Source organism: Thermobia domestica, chromosome 2 (assembly GCF_964235325.1).
Source record: "Thermobia domestica chromosome 2, izTheDome1.hap1.1, whole genome shotgun sequence".
In the NCBI taxonomy this organism is placed as follows: Eukaryota; Metazoa; Arthropoda; class Insecta; order Zygentoma; family Lepismatidae; genus Thermobia; species Thermobia domestica.
The window spans coordinates 198,282,814-198,304,725 of NC_137455.1; positions in this window are offsets into that span (position 1 = coordinate 198,282,814).

Consider the following 21,912-nt stretch of genomic DNA (forward strand, 5'->3'; position numbering starts at 1 on the left):
AAAGGGACTTTTTATCTAAATTTCCCTTTTTTCAACTTTTAGCCCCTCTGGACCCTCCCTGTTTTAACGCAGAAATATAAAAAAAATCTGTTAAATGCTACTCGGTGGACTGAATGTTTGTGCACAATTTCAATCTTCTAGGTGCAAAAATAAGCCCGCCAAAAAACAAAATTCAGAAAATGCCCCATGTTACCCTATACAGAAGTATATTTTGAAAAAAAAAATTCACTGAGACGTCCCTAATTACCCTAGAATAATGATTCGACCGTCATTCTCTTCAGAAGGGAACTGCCTTTCAGACGGTATGACTCACGTGTCTCCATCATGTATGTGAGGCGGGAAAATCGTGAAAAACGGGATTTTTTGGTCTAAAAATCCCTTTTTTTCAATTTTTTCCCCCTCTGGGCCCTCCTTGTTTTAATGCAGAGATCTGAAAATAATCTGATAAATACTACTAGGTGGGCTGAATGTTTGTGCACAATTTCAATCTTCTAGGTGCAAAACTAAGCCCGCCAAAAAAAAAAATATATATATATATACCGACCATGTCCCATTTTTCCCTATATAGAAGTATATTTTTCAAAAAATCTCTGAGACGTCCTTAATTACCCTAGGATAATGATTCAACCGTCATTCTCTTCAGAATGGAACTGCCTTTCAGACGGTATGACTCACGTGTCCCCATCATGTATGTGAGGCGGGAAAATCCTGAAAAACGGGATTTTGGGGGTAAAAATATCTCTTTTTCACCCCTTTGCCCCTCTGGTTCCCACCCTGTTTCAACTCACAAATCTGAAAAAAAATCTGGTAAATACTACTCGGTGGACTGAATGTTTGTGCAAAATTTCAATCTTCTACGTGGAAAAATAAGCCCGCCAAAAATATTGAACATAGGCTTAGTAAATGAGAAAATAATTTTTTGACTTATGACGTAATCACCTCCTATGTCTGGACGCAGGAAGGTCTGAAACCATACGTAATGTCTTCTACAATGCCTCTGGACTTGGAAAAAAAAAACCTGGACGAAAAAGCTCAAATAGAAGAGAAATAACGCAATGTACCATGAAAAACGCGTATGGTACAAATTGTACAATAGGATCCCCAGAAGGAAAAGCTTGTATATCAATACATGCTTGTATATCATGTTTCTCTTAAAAACCTTCACGTATCCCAGGTTGAATACTAGTGATCGTAAGTCCTCAATGTCGGATAAATTTCAAAGAACATATTCGTTCTCGTGTTTGTTCGACATAGCACCTTTAAATACTCAATGACTTCAATTTGTTTCAATTTCGTTAAACTCCAAAAATATAGACAGAATATATTTGAATTAGTATGAGTCTGATATAAACTATTATACTTTGAAATATTTCTAAAGGTGCATTTTATATAACTATAGGTTAATGAGTCTAAACAAAATATTATTTACTTATGTTATGAAGATATGGAACAAATTATATTTATATTTTGTAATAAGACAAATATAATTTAGGACCTAACTAAACATAATGAGCAATAAAGACATGTTGAAAATATACCTTTAATATGTGTATTGTATATAGGATATTCTGTGTAAGTCGTAGGACTGTATGTGTCACTGCTAGAATAATCTGTGTCTCACGTAGGAGTATATTTATCACTGCTAGAATAATCTGTATGACTCGTAGGAGTATGTGTGTCACAGCTAGGATAATCTGTGTCTCTCCTAGGGGTATTTGTTCACTACTAGGATAATCTGTGTCACTCATAGGAGAATATGTGTCACTGCTAGGATAATCTGTGTGTCTCGTAGGAGGTATGTATGTCACTGCTAGAATAATCTGTGGGTCTCATAGGAGTATTTGTTCACTACTAGGATAATCTGTGTCACTCATAGGAGTATGAGTATGAGTATATGTGTGCCACTGCTAGGATAATCTGTTTCTCTCTCATAGAATTATGTGTGTCACTGTTAGGATAATCTGTGTCCCTCGTAGGAATATGTGTGTAACTACTAGGAAAATCTATGTCACTCATAGGAGTATGTGTGACGCTGATAGAAAATACCAAACAACAATACAGACAATCTGCTACCTAATAGTTTTTTTTTTCATATAGAGTAAATAAATAGATAAAATAATATATTCTAGTAGAATAAAATCTATAAACTGCTGAGATTGGCTACGAAAACAACATATTTTTAACGCCAGAAAAATGAGTTCTTTTTAATTTTCTCGGAGATTATGCAAGAAAATTTACTCTTAAGCATCCAATTTTGTTGAGAGCTCCTCCGTGGCTAAGCGGTTAGCGTACGCGCTCTTGGCGTGGGAGAACCGGGTTCAATTCCCGGCGGTAGCTCATGAGGTTCGGATTCCACGTTAATCAGTAGGTCCACGTCTCATATAGCCTCGCTGCTGAACGGGACGTTAAAATATCAACTCAATCAACCAATTTTGTTGACTTTTACGTGATCTATCGATTGATGTATGTCTTATATTTGGACAACATTATAGTTAAATACATGAAATGAAATCTCTAAGTTTTACGTCCCACGGTTATGCCGGTTAGGCTAAAGGAGACGGTGATGATGAGATATGAGTGAAATGGTGGAATGAAGAAAGTGGGAGGAAACGGGAGAACCCCGAGAAAACCCACGAGCACGGTGTTTGTCCACCACAAAGTTCACTTGGCGGGGGCTGGGATCGAACCCGGGACCCCAAGCACCAGAGGTGAACGCTCTACCACTGAGCCACCGCGCCCCCCATAGTTAAATACAAATTAAAGTTAAATTAATTAATTATAATTATAGGCATGATCGTCTCCCTAATTTCATAATAGAAAGCTCGATGATTAATGTATCCTTCAGTATGAGTTTCGTCTTAATGGGCAACGTGGTTATTGTAGGGCATTAATTTCTGTATTTACAAAGAAGAAAGATTTTTCGAAAATTATACATGACGAATTATGGTCAACTACCTAATTATGTTCAGTTCTTGAGCTCCTTCGTGGCTAAGCGGTTAGCGTACGCGCCTTTCGCGCGGGAGACCGGGTTCGATTCCCGGCAGGAGCTCATGTTGTTCGGATTCCACGTTAATCAGCAGGTCCAAGTCTCATATAGCCTCGCTGCTGAACGGGACGTAAAACTCAAAATCAATCAATTATGTTCAGCTCAATGAGATCTATAGATTGATATATATGTGTGTAATCTTCAGACACTTCTTTTTTTCTGCTAAACGCTAATAGCCTAATATTTTAGATATGTACTGTGTATATGGAGAGAGAGAGAGAGAGGAAGAAAGGCAGACATAGAAAGTGAGAAATATTGTTGTTGATAAAAGAAGTTAACAAATATTAGTATAGTAGTTCCTAGTTGGAACCTATAGAAACTGATGGAAAATATTTATTTACAAAGAATTATACAAACTGCTAAATTGTAAGGCATGTTCGGAAAATGATGTCATACATTTTATTCTGAAACGACTGTACGATGCAATGCGCTCTATCCGTCGAGTACGATGGTGGAATAAGTCAACTACCGAGCGAATGCTTGCTCAGTTATATCCGAGTTCTCAGACGTGATGAACGGGCGATTTCGTAAACCTCTGTTTTGTCTACTGTACAAGTCACGACAGCGTTCACTGGAACAAATATACGCAATGAAGTTTTGTGTGCAATTCTGCAACGCACGCCGGGCAATTCTGCAGCGGAAACTTTCCCATGGTTCAACAGACGTTTGGAGATAAGTGTTTATCACAATAGCAAGTCTGCACACGACACAAGGCGTTTCTGGAAGCCTGTGAAAAGGTCGACGATAAAGCCCGCAATCAACATCCGTCAACCTTCTCAAATGACGAAAATGTGACTCATGCAAAAGAACTTTTACAAACTAATCGTCAAATAAGTGTTCACTTACTGATCAACAAGTTAAATATTCCAAAATCTATCATCAATTTTAAATTGTGACCAAGGATTTGTACACAATTATATTATGAGGAAAGTGTGCTTGAAGCTTGTAACAAGAATTTTTACCAAAGACCAAAAGTGTCGTCGAGTGGAAATTTGTCAAGACATTTTCTAAATGTGTGAAAATCATTTTCACTTTATAGATAATGTTATCACGGATGATGAAACATTCATATTCCAGTACAACCCCAAAACGAAGAGACAATGCCGACTGTACATCTCTTCGTCCCCTCGCCTCAAGAAGGCTTTAATGAGCAAACCAAAGATCAAGACCATAGTCATTGTATTTTTGACATCAGCAGGATAATCCAAAGTGAATTTGTAGCTTTCAGGACATCCATTAACTGTAAATTTTACATAGAAGTTTTCAAGAGACTGAGAGCAAGGATTCGGCGCATCAGACCAAACATCAGCTGCGATTGGAAACCTCATCACTACAACGTGCCAGCCAACACTGCCTTCATCGTGACCAGTTGCCAGACCAAACCTAAGGTGGCAACGCTTCCGCAGTCACCCTAGTGTCCAAACTTGGCTCCTGCAGACTTCTTTGTTTTCCCGTTTGAAGTCCTTCGTGAAAGGACATCGTTACTGAACAAATGACGACGTGAAAGCAGCTTGCGAAAAGAGTTTCAACGCTTCCTGAAAATGCCTTCCAGCATGCATTCACAGATTGTAAATCCCGCTGGCAAAGATGTACCGACGTAGGAAATGATACTTTGAAGAATTTTAAAATACAATTATTATTATTATTATTATTATTATTATTATTATTATTATTATTATTATTATTATTATTATTATTATTATTATTATTATTAAGTTTTAAACAATGATAACTCATTAATAGAGTCGTGTAGTGAAGAAGAATTTGAAAACAACTCAATTAGCGACTACAAAACAGAAAATGAAAATGAGAACTGCAGCAAATGTTGTTGTGTTGTGTCTGTATGTTTGAAAGAAGTGCTGGCAGCTTTACAAACTGTGAGTGATAATTATGAAACCCTTAAGGCTGAAGTTATTTCTCTCAAGCAAGAAAATATGAAGTTAGTTCAGTTGTTAGAAAAATCCAACACAGTAACAAAGCAACGTATGCTGAAATTGTAAACAAACCGCCTCAGGATACAACTCAGGTGCAAGGACAACAACCCCAAATCAATAGCAATAGTATACAGGTTAGCAGTGCCAAGGTCAGTTCACCGAGGCAAGACACAGACACCGAGTGTCAAGTTGTGCAAAAAGCAAGAGTTAACAGAAAAAAGCATTTGGTTTCTGAACACGAAGGCACGCGAGCCTATCAAAACTAGATCAACATTGGTGCAAGGAAAAAAGGTGAGTGATAAGCTAAAAGTAAACAAAAAAGCACAAACAAAAGCAGTTTTTGTTACAAGACTCGATCCGACCGTTACATGTGTAGAATTATCGAATTTTGTTAAAGACAGTGCTGATATAGACGTACAAAAATGTGTAAAATTAAAAACAAAATACAACAGATACTCTTCCTTTTGTTTCCGTCTTGTCAAATAATTTTGATATTTTGAATGCTAATGTATGGCCGGAAGGAGTACTTTTTACTGGATTCTATGGAAAACTCAGATATAATATTGTGTGTGTAAATACTGTTTAAACTAAACATAATGAGTAATCAATTAGATAAGTCAATTATATTGTTTTATCAAAATGTAAATGGTTTAAATAGTAAAGAATCAGACTTTATTGACGAAGTTAATTGCACTGATTATGACTTAATATGCATATCTGAGAGTTGGTTTAAACATGACAAAGTTCATTTTGAACAGCTTACTGAGCAATATAACGTGATACGTAAAGACAGAAACCTTCAACTGACAAATAAAAGTGCAGGTGGAGGTTGTATTATGTTTGTAAATAAAAGATTAATGTATGACGTAGTATATGTGCCGTTTCCGAACCTAGATGTGATTATTACAAAGTTATGTATACCCAATAATCCCCCAATATTAATAGGTTTGCATTATCTTCCACCTAACTTGCCACCCAAAGAATTTGTAAATTATTGTGATTGGCTGAATAAGTTATTAATTGAGAAAAGTTTCAAAATGTTGATTTTTGGGGATTTCAATTCTGCTGGTATTGATTGGCATAATGGAATCGTAAAAACTAAGCATTCTCATCTAAAAACAAAAGTAGAGAAGATGTTAGAGTCTATATTTAGCTTAAAGCAGTATAATCAACCATACGACTCTCAGTTGCCGTATAATATATTGGATCTTGTTCTAACTGATATTACTGAATGCTCAATATGGTTTGATGTGAGTCCATTAGTCAAGGTAGATAGGTTTCACCCACCTTTCGTATTCGAATGGCAGGTTGACGAAAAGTTAAATTTCTTAAATGCAGATACAGCTCAAGCTCAAGGTGAGTTATATGACTATGTAAGAGCAGACTTCTATCAATTATACGAGGACATTAAAAATGAGATGAAAGTAGATAGGTTTTCAGGAAATATAAATAACAGTACGGTATTATTGCAAGATTGTTTGGAAAATATACTGAATGCAAATGTACCGAAAAAGCATATTATACAAAAGAAGAAATACAAAGCTCCTTGGATTGCTAAAGATTTAAAAACATTAATTAATAAAAAAAACAAAATATTTTGTAAAATTTAAGAAAACGCAATTTAGTCATTTATGAAAAATTTTCGGTTTTAAGAAAAAATGTTAAAAGAATGTACAATAAACTTAAGAAATGTTATTTTGAGCAGTTGGAGAATAGTATTTGTACCAACAAAGTGTATTTTTGGAATAACTTTAAAAAGTCTCAAGACAAAAGTGTACCAAATAGAATTTTGTTCAATGGTACCACCATTACAGGGGCAAAGCAAATTGCTGAAGTTTTTAAAGATGTATTTTACAATAATTTTAATTTAAAAGTTAATACCCTAGATTGTGCTGTAGTTAGTAATCTGAACAGCAATAATATAACGATTCCAGTAATATGTGAAAATGATGTTACTGAAGTAATAGGTAAACTTCGGCCATTAGCATCTTCAGGACCTGGGAGCTTTCCAAATTATATCCTTAAAGCATGTTCGAAAGAAATAGCTCCAGTGTTGTCAAAAATATACAATACCTCATTAAGAACAGGGTAATTCCCATCTAAATGGAAACATGTACATGTGGAACCGGTTTACAAGAATAATGACAAGTTAAATCCGAACAACTACAGGCCGATAACCTTATTGAACATATTTTCTAAAATTTTTGAAACCATCATTCACAAACACTTGTTTTTTAATGTAAAAAATATATTGCAAAAATCACAGCATGGCTTTTATAAAGGGAAATCAGTTGTAACCAATCTCTGTGAAATAACGGATTTTATCTACTATGCAATGAAAAGTAGATCACAAACTGATGTCATATACATTGACATGAGTAAAGCTTTCGAATCAGTTGACCATAGATTACTATTAAAAAAACAGTCAAATACAGGTGTAACACCCTTGTACCTAAAATTTTTTGAAAGCTATTTGACTGGTAGAACATACCAAATTAAAATTGGAAATGTCATGTCAGATTCAGCCGGTATTAGTAACGGTGTTCCTCAAGGTTCTCCTCTGGGCCCATTACTTTTCTCTATTTTTATTAATGACTTACCAACAGTCTTAAATCATTCAAATGTTTTACTTTATGTTGATGACATTAAGCTTTTTAGTGTAGTAAATAATATTGAGGACAACAATTGGCTACAAGATGACTTAAATAGAATCATTATGTGGTGCAAGAATAACGGTATGAGTATCAATTGTCTGAAAACTAAGTGCATGACCTACAGTAACAAATTACAATACTATGTAAGTCAATACGAAATACAAGGTACTGTAATACAGAAAGTTGACACAATAAAGAATTTAGGTGTAACATTTGACAGGTCACTACGCTTTGGTGATCATATACAAAATGTATGTAATGAAGCAAGAAAAATAATCGGTTACCTGTTTAATCAATGGCCTGCTTTCTGTCAATCAAATACATATGTACTCTTATATAAGTTACTGGTAAGGTCGAAACTAGAATATTCATCAGTGACTTAGAACAGCCTAACAAAAACTCTCGTAAACAAACTCGTGATGGTGTAAAAGTGTTTTATTAGAATACTTTGTTTTAAGTTAGGACTTGACTATTATTCTAGCACGTATGAACATTGGATAACATATTTTAATTTGGAACGACTGGCTGACAGGAGAAAATTGATTGAATCTGTATTTGTAGAAAAGTTACTTGACAACCAATATACCTCAGACTATATTTATAAAAATGTTGATTTTAAAGTTCCAACATATGGTACAAGGGCAAAAATTTTATTGCAACCGCATAATAGAAAACATATTTTAATCTGTAGGATTTTAGAAAGCTATAATGAATGCATATCTTAAAATATGACTTTATTTTAGAATTTTAAATATAACTTAGTAGTTTTTATTGTTTTACTTTTAATTTTTGACACTTCTTGTTTTAATAATTGACATACACTACACTGTTAGTACTTTTATTATTAATAATTTATGTTATAGATGTAATCATAATTTTATCACTAGTACTATATATTCATTGCTAAAATAATGTAGAATAAGACAAAGTGCTGTATTTTAGCTGTTCTCAGCACGTAAAAATAAAGTTTATTATTATTATTATTATTATTATTATTATTATTATTATTATTATTATTATTATTATTATTATTATTATTATTATATTCACGTTGATTAAAGCAAGAAAGGGGTCGTCCACACAATTCGTAACGCAGCAGAGGGAGGGAGTTCGGCCTTGCGTTACGAACTTTCACAAGGGGGGAGGAGGGCGTTACGTAATGCATGTTTCTTTGTAGTATTTTAATTTTTATTCTCAGATTTATATGTAATCTTTTAACACATAATTTTATTCAGTTCTTTTCTTTATAGCTCTATTGTTTTTCGAAATGTGAACTATAGCCTATATAAATTCAATCATATAAAAGATATTCGGAGACCCCATAAACACCAGCTTGACTAGTGACGAGCCCTGCATGTATTACAAAACAACAAAACTCTGTTTTGTGGCTATCGCAGGCCCGTCAGGGGGCCTAGGGGGGCCGGGCATCCCCTAAATTTTTGCGAGCCCTCTAAAATTTTCACGGTAGGCTTGCAAATGAACTATAATATGGTGATGAACTATAATATTTTTGGATCGGGCCCCCCTAACTTCAGCCGAGCCCCCCCTACATTTTTGGGGTGGCTACTGGCCTGGGCTATCGCAGCATTGCATTTACGGCACATGCTTTTCAGACGTTGGTTATTAGTGATCGTAACTACTGCTTGAAAACACCCTCGCATTTCCAGTCATATTGCTATTTCTGAGAATATTATTTAAAACTTTCGATTTGAATCATTACCCACTCTATTCTTCTCATGGGTTTCGCATGTGAAACAGAAAAAAAAAAACTCTTTTTCGTTTAGTAATAATTTCCGCGTGGGAACGATCCACGATTTGCAGAGCAAAATAAGATATTAAAAACCTAATTCGTCGTATATTCATCTCGTACTAATTTTAAAAAAATATTTTTGCATTTGCATATTTCTGGAGGAATCGAGTTTATTTGCATTCTTGCACTGATTTAGGACGAGGTGAATTTGAAAAGGGGTAAACAGAAGTCCAAAGTCCAAAGAAGATGCTCGAAAACTTGTTCACAAACGAAATGTCCCTACTTCTTCACATGTGAAGTCACTTCGAATCTGTGGTCAATTAGGAAGAAAAGTAACGAAGTTCAAATGCACAAAGCATCCTGGATCCCTGGAAAAGAGATGTTTGCTCTTCAGATCCTGTTCCATCTTATCTTCCGGCATATTTTTTTCCTTGCCAATCATGAGTGACCTATAAGGATGGGTGTGACCTCCTTGGGAAAACGACAGTATGATGTTTCGAAGAATTATAATTGGTTAATTAAACAACCTTATGGGGTTAAAGTATTATTACGGTTCTACCATTTTCTAATACTTTGATTTGTTGGCGAAAAAGCACCTCAAATAAATTCAGAATAGAATCAGTTTGTAATAAAAAGTTGTACCATTAAAAATATTTTTAAATTTTAATAACCCCCAAACTAAGTTAAATTTGTGTAAAAATTTCTTTAACTATATTGTTAATTCTTAACAAAATTTATTATTATCGAAAAAAATATGTGAGATTTAACATCAGATTTAACAATACTATCATTAATAATTAACAACAATTGAAGTTGTCGATTACTGTGCTACACTGTTTCTCATAGTTTTGATGTTGTTGACCTTAGTGTATTAATAAGATGATGAGTTCAATATTTGTCCTGTTCGTCTATTCATTTGTTCATCTGTAACTTTACATACCGGACAGTGGTTAAAAATGGACAAGATCCAGGTGTTATAGTATCACAAGGGTACAGTAAGTATAATGTTTACAATATGAATGTCTTGTATAATGGTAATCTGTAGAATTATCATAACTTTCCCAATTCGGCATTTTGAAATGGTGATTCTTTCCATCCGAACAACCTACAGACATTGGATCTGTCAAATTAGCGTTCGCTAAGGAACAAAACTCTGCGCATACCTGCATGAGCCTCTAAGTCGTTGTGGAACAGAGTGAAAGTATTGTAATGGGCAAATTGCCGCCGATAAAAATCGCTCTTGAGAAGAGCATGCCATGTCCCTTTCCCATATAAATTTTAGCATTTCAAGCACAGTAGAGCAGTATAGGATTAATGAGCTTGTGGTCGATAGGATCAATGAGCAGTTAGTGCTATAATTAGAAATTATGTACAGCTGGCTCCTGCACAACCCATATCACCAATGAAATCGTATCCACAGAAGAAGTTAGTAAAACTCATAAGATATCCAGGATATGGAGCTTGTAAGAACCCATTACCACAATCTATTATGGCTTCCAAACGATTACATGTACCCCAGTGAACAGTAGCTATAGTAAGTAGTTTCATTACAATAATTCAATCCATCACAAATTTGAATCGTTTATTTCAGAAACCCGTCAACCGAAATTTTTTCTCAAAATGACTTTTGTACGGAATAAGTTACTCATACTCTAAACACACACTTTAGTGCAGAAATCAGTCACCTGCTATGGCATCAAATAGGATATCAATAAAAGCGAACATGCCGTTTAGTACAGAAACCCGTCAAGTGATATCACATAACGTGTTTCTGCAGTAAATCTAATGTTTACCTCTCTTGGCAACACTCCACTGCTAGCGACATTCGTTGCGTTTCGTTTCAATGCACTTCCTTTGTTGACATTTTTCAATAGTCATCACTGACAAGAAAGTCCGAAGGAAATTTTCTAAGGAGGAGACCATCTCCATGGTTGCTATAATGCGTTTGCTATTTCCGGTATTTAGTATACGTGGATTGCGATATTACGTATACATTTTCGTGAGCCTTCCCTTCGGGCGCCCATAACACTGATATGCAAGGTTTTGTTGTTATCAACTGAAGAGGTGTATCGGAATCGATTTTTTCTGCAGATTACGAAAATGACATTCAAAATTGTGTATCACGTCAGTTTTTTTCCTAAATCACGAAAATGTCAAAATTTGAAAAAAAAAAAAACTATTTTTTAACCTGTAGACGCCAGCCAGGGAATTCATATCTTGACATTCTCATCCTTGGTGCCTCTCCTAATCGTTGCAGAGACATGAACTACCCCTTGTTGGAAAGCTAATAGAACAAGTAATGTAACGAGCTATGTTTGGTGCATCTGAGTTCCCATTCGTAGAAGAAGAAGAAGAAGAAGAAATTCAAAATATTTGTAAAAAAATGTCATTTTTTGAATTTTCGGCCACGCTGGCAACACTGTTAGTTATTCTACGTTGGTAAAAAAAAATAAATACAAGTTCCTTATATAGTCATACCAACCATATAGAAAAATGAAAGCCGTATCTACAATAGGAAGCGAGGAAAAAAATCCAAGCGCAACCACAGTTTATAAAATTTTGTTGTACGTAAACATTCACGTTGTTACCCCTGGCGCCTCCTAATTGTCACAGAGATATGATAGACACCTTGTTTGAAAGGTAATAGAGCTGGAAATCCAACGAGGTATGTTTGGTATCCCTGAGCTCCCATTTGTACAAGAAAAGAAATTCGAAATATTTGTAAAAAAAAAAAAAAATGAATTTCCGGTCTGCTGACAACACTGTTAGTAATCCCACGCTGATCAAAATAATAATAATAATAATAATAATAATAATAATAATAATAATAATAATAATAATAATACAAGTGCCTTACATAGTAATACCAACCATATAGAAAATGAAAGCCGTAGCTACAGTAAGAAGGAAGAAACAAAACAAGTGCAATCACCTGTATAAAATTTATAATTTGGTTTGTATGCATTCACATTGGCAACCCTGGCATCTTCCCCACTCCTAATTGTGACAGAGATATGAATGACATCCTGGTTGGAAAGCTCATGAAACAGGGAATGCAAAAAGTTATGCTTCGCACCCATAGTCTAATAGTCATAGAAGAACGTTAAGAAGAAAGAGAATAAAAGAAGATAAACATAAATGCATAGTTTAAAATATACTTACCTAACATTCGTCACCAGGTTTCTCTTGAAACTTACTCTTTTTGGATTTTCGTTGGTGTTCTTCCGTACAGTTTCTTTTTAACATCCAGCAATAGTCGGCCATCATATGGACAGTCCACCTTCCTTGGTATCTCTTTTCCATCACTTTAATGTCCTGATGGAAACACTCGCCATGTTCTTTCGTAAAATCACCAAGATTGTCAGGAAGGTAATTGAGATGAGCTTGAAGAAAGTGAAGTTTGACGCTCATGTTGCAGCCAAGCAGTTTAAAAGATTTCAACATCTCGTCAATGAAAACGCTGTAATTTGCAGCCTTCTTGTTCCCCAAAAAGTTTTGTACCACATTTCTAAACGCAGCCCATGCTTGTAATTCTATCTCACTCATAATTTCCTCAAATGTTTTGTCCGCCATCAATTTTTGGATTTGTTGGTCTGTGAAAATTCCAGCTTTGATTTTTCCTGACGTGACAGAGGGAAATTTACTGGCAAGGTACTGAAAGCATTTACTATCTCTGATTAAAGCAGTCACGAATTGTTTCATTAAACCTAGTTTTATATGTAATGATGGCAACAGCATTTTAGAGGGATCAACTAATGGAAGTGAAACAATGTTCTTTTTGCCAGGTATAAAAGTACTTCTGCATGGCCACTGTTTTCGAATCCAATGTTCAGTTTTTGCTCTGGGGTCCCACTCACACAAAAATCAAGGATATTTTGGTAGTATGCTTGTTGGCCTAGCAATATTCCAATGATTTTGAAATCCCCCCCTCCCCCTCACACGCTCATAACGCTTGTACTGCACCTTTTCCAACAGAAATTGAAGACTTTCGTATGTCTCTTTCATAGTCACTGAATGTGCTATTGGAATGGACGGATGGACGTTAGTATTGTTTAATAAAACATCTTATATGCTGGATTTACTGGAATCTATGAACAGCCTCCATTCTCCTGTATTGCAATTGATGTTGTAGAATTTCATGACTGCCGGAATGTCTCGACAATATACCAAATTATTTTCCTCTGCAAAAAGCGGAACTAATTCTGCTTCTCGGTGTCTCTACCAGGAGAATCTCGTATTCGGACACAATAAATTGTTTTCATGAGCCGCGATCCTAACAATTCTGCTGCGCCTTTAGGTAAATTAAGGTCACGAACCAAATCATTAAGTTCATGCTGGGTAAGGGACAAGGGTAATCTGATATTTGTTTCTCTTTACACATTAATTCCATTTAAAGTTTCCAACAAGTCGATCACATCATTTTTATATGGTTGGTATGTCTACACTCATATGATGTTTTTTTACCAGCGTAGAATTACTAACACTGTTGCCAGCGTGGCCGGAAATTTAAAAATGTAACATATTTTACAACTTTTTCGACTTTCTTCTTCCTTTTCCTCTACGAACGGGAGCCAGGGTTACCAAACATATCTCGTTGGATTCCCTGTTATATTATCTTTCCAACAAAGTGTCGATCATGTCTCTGTGACAATTAGGAGGCGCCAGGGGTAACAAGGTGAATGTTAACGAACCAAATATATATATATATATATATATATATATTTGGTCTAGGAATTAATTCGTGCGGGTGGATAAGAGATGACGCAACGAACGGAGCGTCCCACAGTTCCGTGTATCCACACATGTGTTGCAAACCCCTGTCATCGCGTATCGTTCGTAGTATAGGGCAGTGGATTAAAGCGTCAACAACACCAGTTTGTAGTTAAGTGAACATGGCGCAATTTGTGCCTGATAAAGTGTTTTTGCGGGGTGTCCTGCTGCATTACTTTAACATGCAGAAAAGTGCGACTGAAAGTCATCGTATTTTGGTGGAAGTGTATGGTGACCATGCTCTAGCTGAGCGAACGTGTCAGAAGTGGTTTGCACGGTTTAGAAGTGGTGATTTCGGCTTGGCAGACCAAGAGCGAGCTGGACAGCCAAAAAAATTTCAAGACGAAGAATTGACAGCATTGCTCGAGCAGGATTCGTGTCAAACGCAGGAACAACTTGCAGCAGCATTAGGCGTTGATCAAACAACAGTCTCCAAACGCTTGAAAGCCATGGGAATGATTCAAAAGATGTCACATTGGGTTCCACATGAATTGAAAGACAGAGACGTTGAAAGACGAAATGCTTGCGAATTGCTGCTTCAACGACAGAGCAGAAAGGGGTTTCTGCATCGAATTATTACGGGTGATGAGAAGTGGATCCATTACGAGAACCCTAAACGAAAAAAGGCCTGGGTGAAACCAGGTGAACCAGGTCCATCACAACCAAAACGAGATATTCACTGTGCAAAGGTTATGCTGTGCATATGGTGGGATATGAAAGGTGTGGTGTACTATGAGCTGCTGCAACCGGGTGAAACTATGAATGGAGAACGTTATCGACGACAATTAATGCGTTTGAAGCAAGGTCTGGCCAGAACACGACCAGAATGGGAGAACAGACATGATAAACTTATTGTTCAATATGATAACGCTCGCCCACATGTCGCAAAACCGGTCAAAACCTATTTAGAAAATGTCGGATGGGAAGTTTTACCCCACCCGCCGTATTCACCAGACGTTGCTCCTTCGGACTACTACTTGTTCGATTGCATGAACAACGATTTGATTGGACAGCGGTTTACTTCTTCAGAAGATATCGAAACATGGGTCTCTGACTGGATCGCTTCCAAGGATGAGGACTTCTTTCGCCACGGAATCCGTACATTGCCTGACAGATGGGTGAAAGTGGTGGCTAGCGATGGACAATATTTTCCTTAAGGTATTTATGTATTTTGTGTTTGTACTACAGCTTCAATGTGTGCGTACCAACCGCACGAATTAATTCCTAGACCAAATATATATATATATATAAACGGTGGTTGCACTTTGATTTTTTCCTCACTTCCTATTGTAGCTACGGCTTTCATTTTTCTATATGGTTGGTATGACTATGTAAGGAATTCGTATTGTTTTTTTACCAACGTAGAATAACTAACAGTGTTGCTAGTGTGGTTGAAAATTCAAAAAATGACATTTTTTACAAATATTTCGAATTTCTTCTTCTTCTTCTTTTTCTTCTTCTTCTATGAATGTGAACTCAGATGCACCAAACATAGCTCGTTGCATTACTTGTTCTATTAGCTTTCCAACAAGGGGTCGTTCATGTCTCTGCAGGGATGACAACGTCAAGATATGAATTCCCTTGCAGGCGTCTATAGGTTAAACATCCGTTTTTTTTTTGTTTTTTTTTTTCAATTTTGACATTTTCGTGATTTGTGAAAAAACCTTACGTGATACACAATTTTGAAGGTCATTTTCGTAATCTGCAGGAAAAAAATCGATTCGTATACACCATTTTATTTCAAAACAACAGAAAAAAGTTGAAAATTTGCAGATCAGTGTAATCATTGAAGAGTGTTGTGTATTGTTAAAGTAATGCTGTTATAATAAAATGCACAGATTTTTTCCCGTTCTTTGGATGCAATGTCTAGTAATAGTTCTGACGATGAACCTCCAGCAAAATGAAAACGTGGTATCATCAATGAAGACAAATACCAACGAAATGTTATACGAAAAGCAAGAATCAAGGCGGAAGAATACAAGAACTATAAAGGTAATATGGTGCCAAGGAGATCTATTTCAGATGAAATTTTGTGTCATTGTTCATGTGAATGCAGTTTATCCATTGATGATGAAACAAAACATAAGATTGGAATGATTTCTATGGATTAAATGCAAGGAACATGCAAGATACATATTTGCAAACTTTGATAGAAGCAAAAGAAATAAAACGTAGCGTGAAAACAAAATAAAGGTGATGCTGGTGCCAATGAAGAGTCCCGTTCATTAAAAGAAACAAAACTTTTAAGCACAAGAAGAATCAACAGAGTTCTTATTCCAGTTTACAAAAATTGTTTCTACTGTACATATCCAAAGAGTTTCTCGAAGCTTATCCTTCTGAATAGGTACCTATCAATTCCCCCCCTCCCACAAACAAAAATTACGGCCTTGTTAAGCTGGGTGACTACACTACAGGTTATGAAGATTTCTACGACATCCTTCAATGGTCAACTACAGAAGCCATGTGTAACATAGACAGGGAATATGAAGATGAAGATGAGAAGTTTAAGATAGACATATATACATAGTAGTTTAGAAGGGAATCCTTGTTGACTTTTGTAGGACACTGATAACGTGATTACCGTTATTAATATTGGTACTTCCTATTCTAATCATGTTCCATTTGATACTCAATTATGTAGGTATAATTAATAACTTTATGTTTTTTTTCTTTTTGAAACAAAATACAACAGCAAATGTTGTTATTTCGCTTACAAACTTTACGTTTTTTTTTCCGACACAACTAGTTTTATTGCAGAAACCCGTTAACTGCAATTTTTATATAATAATTAGTATTAATTACTGAATAACTATTATAATCTAATTATAGGCAACATCCAATTCGCGAGCATATTAACTAATAGGCCTACTCTAAATTTTGTGGAACCCTAAAATTGTTATTATCAGAGATAGAACTTTTTTTCTCTAGTTTCAAAATGTGCACTTAGCGGGTTTCTGAAATAAACGATTCATTTAAACATCAAACTATCCGATGACCAGCGTGCATGTGTTGACATCACGATACATCACGGAGGGAAAGAACAAGGACAGAAAGCTGTAGCAATGCCAACTAGATGGCGACCGTTGGGAAATTGTTCTGACAATGAGCGTTGCATGGATCTGCCTAAGTTCAGGGTTTTCGATGTTCATGGAAAAGCCCATGCAACCGTGTGTATCAATGCAAAGAAAGTTTCTAGATATATGTTATGGTTGTTACTACCTATTGCTCCAGAAAGATACTGAAGATTCGTAAAGTAGAAAAAAGTTAAAATCAATGCTGTTTACTACCAAGAGCATATCTTGTCCCCAGTTTACACAATACCAGCATTGTATGATGACAACGCCTATAACGTGGAACTTAACCAGAACAAAGCTTCAAGTCACACGACCAAACCATCGCTAGTTTTCTACCGGTGAATGGAGTTGAAAAGGTGTTCATGATATTCTGCTCAGTGATATTCCTGTTAAGAGTTTTTAAATGCTAGTTACATGGATTCTTGTAATTTTTCACAAACGCCACCTTTCGTTATGTATGATTCACACAGGAAATGGTTTCTGAAAAGCCTGCTAATGGGAGTGGCACAATATATCGTACGAGCATGATCGATAATGGCAGGTTGGAATATCTTAGGCATACAAAAATTTAAATTTGTTTCGATTCAAATGGATCGATCTATGTGTATATATTCTAACGTTTTGTAGGTCGAGACTGATGGCGGGCTGTGTTTTGAGTTTTCTCCTATAACCATTTATTACAAATCTTATTATTACACAGAATACTGTAAGTTCTATATCCAAGGTTGGTCCGAAAACTGTCCCTTAATACAGCGTTGGAATTATAAGAGATTCTCAGGGCCCAGTGCAGCCAAGACAAAGGTTAAGGAATCTCAGTGAATTTCAGTAAATCTCAGGGCCCAGTGCAACCAAGGAATGAATTAAAAAATTGTTAGGGCCCAGTGCAGCCAAAAGAATGGTTAACAAATCTCAGGGTCCGGAGCAACTAAGACAAGAAACCAAAATGCAACGTGCTGTAGCGCTACTTTATAACGTGATTTGTAAATTAACTTGAGAGTGAGAAAATTGTTAGTGTAGTGAAATGAATGAGTAAAATGGCAAAGCAATCTTTTTTAATGAAACAAATAAAAATTTGCCGTAACTTAAAAATTTCAAGTATGGTTCGTATTGCCTTCGTTGGTGGCGTATGTAGGGACACATTCTTCGACATACCTCACCCACTGTTACTCGCGATGAGAGTATGTCTTCATCTCCCCGGGCCCCGCGACCAAAGGGGCGCCATAATTACAAATCAACAAAATTCAAGGAATTCAGATTCTTAGTAAAGAATTTAAAAAAAAATCTTAAATCAGATATTTTAATAATGATCAGGCTTCAGCTAAGTAAAATTTATTTATTTATTTATTTCATAAGGACAACACAACAGGCTTAATGCCCAGATATAATGTCGTGTAGATAATTATCTATCATACACCATTATACAAATTCAAATATATGTTGTTTAATTATGCAGGAGTCAGGCAATTGTTTTAAACTTGTTTTCGGACATACTAAATACATCTGCTACATGAAATCTAATTATTTCGTTACTAAAAGCACATATTCTCCACAGTGGAGACTTACGTAATATGTTAGTTCTTGCTTTTCTACAATAGAATGGTGATTGCTGTTTTAGTATTACTTATTGGGACACGTAATAATACTTTTCAAACTAATTGAAGACCTAAATTGCTAACATCCCAAGTACACCGGAGTACTTTTGTGATTTTAGAAGAAATTCAAGATTATACTTGACATGCTATTCTGTTTAGCTGAAATTATTTTTCATTAAAAAAAAAGTTTTTGGTTTGGCTTTACTTATTATGCAAGTAAATAGCCTTAAAACATAGATTCTACCATAAAAAACAAAAAACGCAAAGTATGAAGTAAAAGAGTGGACTTGGGCAGGCCCGGAGGGCGGTGGAGAAGTCTACCAAAATGGCGCCCATACAAACGTGAATGCATATTACATATAAGATACGTATTCATGTTTGTATGGGCGCTTTCTTGTAGACTTGCCCACGGCCCTAGTTTGTATTCCAGCACGGACCTTTGAGCGACCTCATGTACAGATAAAATTTACAAAATATTCATGATTTGCCAATGTTAAGAGACAAGAAAACAATATGAAAACCATGGTGTGAAAAGGACTTAAGCCATAATGTGCTCCTAAACATGAAATGACCGAATGTCACATTGGAAATATTTATACACTATATATATAGCTTAACTTAATTAATGTAGTAAACTTCCGGAGGTGATTCCTGTCCCCGAGATAAAACGAAAAGTATAGACCAACTTGGGTGTAGAAATGCCTCGGAGCTATGACCATCCGAAAATTTTCGAAAAAATGCAAAAACAGCCATACTCGAGAACAACATGTCGGATCGAAATTGGGAAAAAGTGAATGTCCATTATTTTTAGTCGTAGATTCCATTAGTGTACAATCGGATGTAGTACAGTGGCGGTGCAGGGGTAACTGCCAATGAAACTGGAATATTCCTTCGAGTATTTCATCAAACATTGAATCAGGAAAATGAAAACAATCAAGTACAAGATTTTCAACAATCAAAAGTAATAGTACATCGTTCAAATTAGAACATTTAGAATTTGAAAGAAATAAAGATACAGGTGTGATTAATCTGTTTTGTCTTAGGACAAAATAAACTCTCGGAAGAAGAATTTAAATGAAAAGAAGTATTTAAAGTATCACAGTTATATCTTCAACGGTAGTGGTAACGGATGAAAATTGAACGGCTTTCTGTCCAAGGTACGCGTGTCTGAAAATAGGAAAAATAACTTTGATAAAGATTAGGTTTGAAACGACTATGCATACGACAGTCAGGCGGCAAATATCATGTATGATGAACGGGAGTACAAGGGACTCTTCACATGACAACAGAGTTTCCCACAAGTTATGTGAATTTAATTTGGGCGAAAGTAAGCTACATTAAAAGATTTCCTCCTCGTAATACGTAGATCCGTGGAAGATAATAATTTCGAGCACAGAAGCAATGACACTCTACGAAACACAAGCTGTTGCGCGTATTGCACAATGATACAAAGAAATACAGATTCAAACTACCGTTTTATTATGTTTCGTACAAAGTAGGATAACTGTGAAATACTCAGAGGTACCTTGTACAGTATTTGTGCAATGCAAAAAAAATGAAATGAAATCTTTAAGTTTTACGTCCCACGATTATGCCGGTAAGGCAAGAGGAGACGGTGATGATGAGAGGCGAGTAAAATGGTAGAATGAAGAAAGTGGGAGGAAACGGGAGAACCCTGAGAAAATCCACGAGCATGGTATTTGTCTACCACAAAGTCCACACGGCGCGAGCTGGGATCGAACCAGGGGCTCCAAGTACCGGAGGTGAATACTCTACCTCTGAGCCACCGCGCTCCTTTTGTGCAATGTAGTATGTGTACACGAGACAGCTATGAAGAATAACAATTCAGAGTCTAATATTGTCGACCGTTGACCGCATAATAAAGATGTCATCGTCGAAGCAAATTTTTCCGCGTGCGGTCAAACACACCTGAAATTTCGGAGATGACTGCCGCAGCTATAATAACTCGAGCAAGTTCTTCGGTTTTCGTGGCTGAGAAGGAGTTTCATAACCCTCCAAAATGTCAAATCATGGGGCGTAAGATGTGGTGAACTAGGTGGTCACAATACAGGTCTTTTTCTCCCAATCCAACGATCTGGGGATGTTTCATTTATATAGGTCTGCATATTCCTATCCAACTGTGCAGGTGCACTGTCATGCTGGGATCACATCTGCTGTCTTATGTTCAAGGGCACGCATATGTTCTAAAAATTTTGGGTGAACATTACGTAAAAATAAAAGACATGTACTCCCACACAAGCGGGCCGGTTATAAATAAGGTCCTACCCAAATTATCCATATCATCGCACCACAACTTACACTAAAACTCGGGTGCTGATCGTTCACTAGAGTTGCATGTGGAATTTCCCTACACGTGAATATTAAACTTTCTTCACCCTTTTCGGACGTGTTGAACGGACATACACTTGTCGCCATACACCTCTGTCAACTGACGATGAATATCCACGTGTGGAGTTCCATTGGCGTGCAAAAAGCGAATTACGGAACGAATCTTGCACTTGGAGGTAGCAACAATGGTCCCCTACATCTCGGACCGGCTGCTGAGCCCAGACTGAGCAGCGCAGCGAACCACGGCCAGGCGGAATCAAGAGTAGGGGAACAGCCACGCACAGCAGTGTTGCCGGATTTCGCTTCGAACCTTCACGTGGGGCCGGGGCTGTTTGGGAACCTTATTTCTGGATCAAACCTGATACATAGTTTTTGAAAAGTGATTGTATTCTTTAGCCCTTCTCTATCAATAGCATCTTTATGAATTTACTATACAAAACTTGTGTACAGAAGAACAAGTAATGCCACTTATCTATAATGTGATGTTTCGCATGGCGCACTGTACCTTTCACGGTTTCTTATCAACAAGGTTCTTTAGCAACAATAATACTATGTATTCATTGTACAGAACTGTGCCATACACAAGAATAAATAACCATTTTGATGTGGTTTCGCAAGGGCGCCCTACGTAAAGGGCGCATTATAACCTTCACAGGTTCTTTACCAACAGTAATGGTGTGTATTCATTATACAGAACTGTGCCATACAGAATAATAAATAAAACCGCTTATCTTTAATGTGGT